We start from the raw sequence: 3681 nt of genomic DNA, 5'->3' as shown, positions 1-3681 counted from the left end.
TCGAAAGGGAAGCAGTCTGTTCAAATATACGAAGAAATATTTGAGCAGTCAGTATGGTCTCATATTTGAGTAGTGATTCAATGTATGCTTTGGCTTTGCTGCGAACATCTGATTTCATATTTTTATGTTCTTGTATGGTAGCCAAAGTTAGCAGAACATCTGTGTATAGGGTATTATCAGGCTTGCCAAATTTCCAAATATTTTTCTTAAAGCATTATCTTTAGCCCACCAGCGAGTTTCTCCAATAGGAGAGAGGCGTTGATGGCGAGAACCTTCGTTTTCATTCACCCAAAGAATCATTCGCTTATAAGATTCTCTGATAAAGACTGCAATGTCATTCAATAAGTTGAAAAGCAAGGCACTTGCTATTACTGCTCCAGTTGTTACTGCCAGTACTAAATTCAAAACATGTGCATAACACCATACATGAACTTGATTGGGTGAATGGGAAGAAAGTAGAGCAGAATCCCCTACAATGCCCATGCATGTTGGAAGCTCCATCTGTGGCGTTACCAATGCAATTGCTTATATCCAGTTCAAGTTTTTCTAGGACATTCCTCAAAATTTGAACAAAATACTCTCCTGTAGTTGCTTCACAATTCACAACTGCAACAAGTCTTTCTTGAATAAAATCTGTGACATGCCTAAGAACAACATCACACTGGTCCTCTCTCTCTCTTTGTGTTTTTTTTATCCAATTCTATTCTCTTTGTTCCCTTATTCTTCAGATTTTAAAGTTTTCTTTCTAACATTTTTTTTATATTTTTAAAAAAATTTATTTATAATTTTTCTTTTTACTATAGACCGGCCCACAGGCCCTACAAGCCCCCTTTTAACCACCGGCCCAAGGGGAAAAGTCCCCTTTCTCCAAATGCCCAATCCGTCGCTGCGCACTACTGCACAGTGCAAACTACTGACTGAACTCTTAAGTCGTAGTCGTACTCTTACTACAGTCTTCCAAGGACCCGTAAGCCTTGTGACGTCACAACAACAATCACTGTCCCATTCCAAACAAAAAGAAGACTGACTTTACAAACACTCGATAAACATTAGCAGCACAGTTTGTCTATACTACTTATTAAATGTATAACTCCTACACCTTCATTAACCCATTTAATGAAAGTAAAAAATAATAATAACGATAAGATCTGTCAGATTAAAATAATATATTAGAATTGAATTGCCTGTCCCCTATTCACGTGAATAATGTCTTAAAAACACATATGTATAAATCAATTTGAAACTCATTCAGGTTTATATTAGTGATCAGTCGATCATTTCCCTTTGTGGAAACGTGATTGTTCTGAATGTTCATTTATTTGTCAACTGTAAATTGATGTCAAGCCATAACATTAGTCCAAAGCTTTCCGTGATGAAGCCTAACTGAGCGTTAGCCTTTTTCGTTTGTAATTTATTAAAAGCCATTGTGGCTCATACGCTTTTGCGGTTGTAAGATGTTTTACATAGATGCGTGATGAATGAGGGCAAGAAAGATTAGAGTGGTCTGACTGAACAGGTTTCGTCGAAGAGGAAGTAATAAAGAGAAACAAAAAATAGCTTCGTTTATTTTGTTTGACTCTGACACACAGGTTCATTTGAGGAGAGTACTTAAAAAAATAGTTTTTATTGAAATTCAAAGTCCTTATGAGCTTCAAGTGAAAATAAATTTGCTAAAAGATTTAATTTCAACTGACTGGATTCTATATTGAATATTTAAGTAGATAAAAAAAATTCCATTGCAAAATTGTATCCTCGAAATATGAGAATAAAAAGAGCACATCTAAATCATTTTTAAACCAAAGAATCTTATGGAAATCTTTCCCATAGATAACTGCTGAATGATGTTCCTTGGAAATAACATTAAGAAAAATCTTGAATACAGATAAAAAAAATAACATTAGGCCTATCATTGCACGCCAAATATCACGCTGGACATGAATGTAGTGGGATGTGCCTTTGCAACGGGTCCGTCTTGCAGCCCAGTACCACGGTGGCCACGCCATTACACTCTGATCTTGAGGATTTTTGATGTAAGACGCGATGGTATCAGAAATAGGAATCCTTCTGGGCACCATTTAGTCAGATTGTCGAAAGGCCTTCATCTTTATACACATATCACGCGCCATTTTGTATAGTATTTTCAACGGCTGTGCAGTTATCGGCGCCAACTGAAATTATTTCTCGAATTGAAATTTCAAGTGGCCTCTGGGATCCCGAGGTGGTCATACCGGTTGCTGCAATGGAAAAACTGAGAGATAAACCAAGGAAGTTTAAATGATAGTCTAGCGATTTCTTTACAAATGAAATTCCGTCAGATATTACTGTTGACGGGAGAGTAATAATAGCTGGGTCAATGACTAAATCTAAAAGGAAAACCCAAGACGTGTGCTATAGTTATGGCAATAGCTCTTAAACTAACAAATAAGAAAACCCACTTGTTGTTATTAGGTACTAAAACTACATGAAGTCTCTCTCTCTCTTGACTTTTCTGCTGCTGACCTCTAATAATGAAGGAAAAGTTAAGTCTAGTTTTAAGTTTATTAAGGCAAAGTTCCAATAGTAACTTTATAAGTTTAACCAGGCAAAGTTCCAATAATGACTCTACCAGTTTATTGATCCAGAATTCTAATAGTGACTTAATTAAGGCAGAATTCCAATAGTGACATTACAAGTTTATTAAGGCAGAATTCCAATAGTGACTTTACAAGTCTATTAAGGCAGAATTCTAATAGTGACATTACAAGTTTACTAAGGTAGAATTCCAACAGTGACTTCAAAGAGTAAATTCGAATCAAGAAATACTTGAAAGCTATTTATGGGATATGCATCCAACTCCTGCTTATTCTGTGTTCTCAAGTGCGAGTGTACATTTGAACGTAACTGCTTATCGCAAAAGCTTTCCTGTAATGCAACTTACCTGAAATACCACCAACATGGAACAAAATTCTTGGATTGCTTGATCGCACGAGTTTTCTTTTACACAAAATTCAGTCACTTCCGTCGTAGAGGAAACACATTGTGTTCTGAAAAGGAAAACATTATTTTCGTTAAGTATAAATCGACAACCACACATGTACACACACATACACATAAACACAAATATGTGTGATATGAATACACTCATATATTTCAGAACTGAACATCAGTTGACCATCTATCTTAGCACAACATTAATTGGAACTTTTAAAGATGCAATTGACTAAATTCATAAAATTATCATTGATTCATATAAAACAAAAATCAATATGTTTCCAATATTAGATTTTTTATTGAATTTTAATCAGAATTATTTACATACCTGATGTATGACATCCACAGGACCACTTTCCTGGTTACAAGATTCGGCTACAGAATAGCAAAGGCGCTCTCAGAACTGAAGCCACTCTTGAATTTCCGTTGTAAAGGTTGTAAAAGCATGGCCACCTGTGGTTAGTTTGTGTGTTTGTATGGTGTTTTTACGTTGCATGGAACCAGTGGTTATTCAGCAACGGGACCAAAGGCTTTACGTGACTTCCGAACCACGTCGAGACTAGTGAACTTCTAATCACAGAAATACACATCACTGACTTGAAGTCTAACGAGGTCTTATTATGTAGTTACCCACGGAGAGTTCCAAATCAGTCTCGTGGATTTAAATAACAGCTCGTGCTTTCCTTCCTGCGACCTCCAGAAGTCACGAAA

The 3681-nt window shown here is 36.2% G+C and overlaps 1 long non-coding RNA gene across 1 annotated transcript in view; it reads right to left on the bottom strand.

Annotated features, from left to right (window-relative positions):
- Window positions 1–1549: 1549 nt before the first annotated feature.
- Window positions 1550–3681, bottom strand: part of LOC135197032 (uncharacterized) — a 3087-nt gene continuing 955 nt past the window's right edge. Inside the window, exons 1-3 of the long non-coding RNA XR_010310537.1 lie at window positions 3299–3681; window positions 2918–3023; window positions 1550–2234 (exon numbers count right to left, since the gene is read on the bottom strand). The exon at window positions 3299–3681 is cut by the window's right edge and continues 955 nt beyond it. This is a non-coding gene — a long non-coding RNA (uncharacterized LOC135197032). The remainder of the gene's footprint in view (window positions 2235–2917; window positions 3024–3298) is intronic.

Source organism: Macrobrachium nipponense, chromosome 18, assembly GCF_015104395.2.
Source record: "Macrobrachium nipponense isolate FS-2020 chromosome 18, ASM1510439v2, whole genome shotgun sequence".
NCBI lineage: Eukaryota > Metazoa > Arthropoda > Malacostraca > Decapoda > Palaemonidae > Macrobrachium > Macrobrachium nipponense.
Note: the sequence above shows the minus strand (reverse complement) of the source record. Positions and strands in the feature narration are given on the sequence as shown.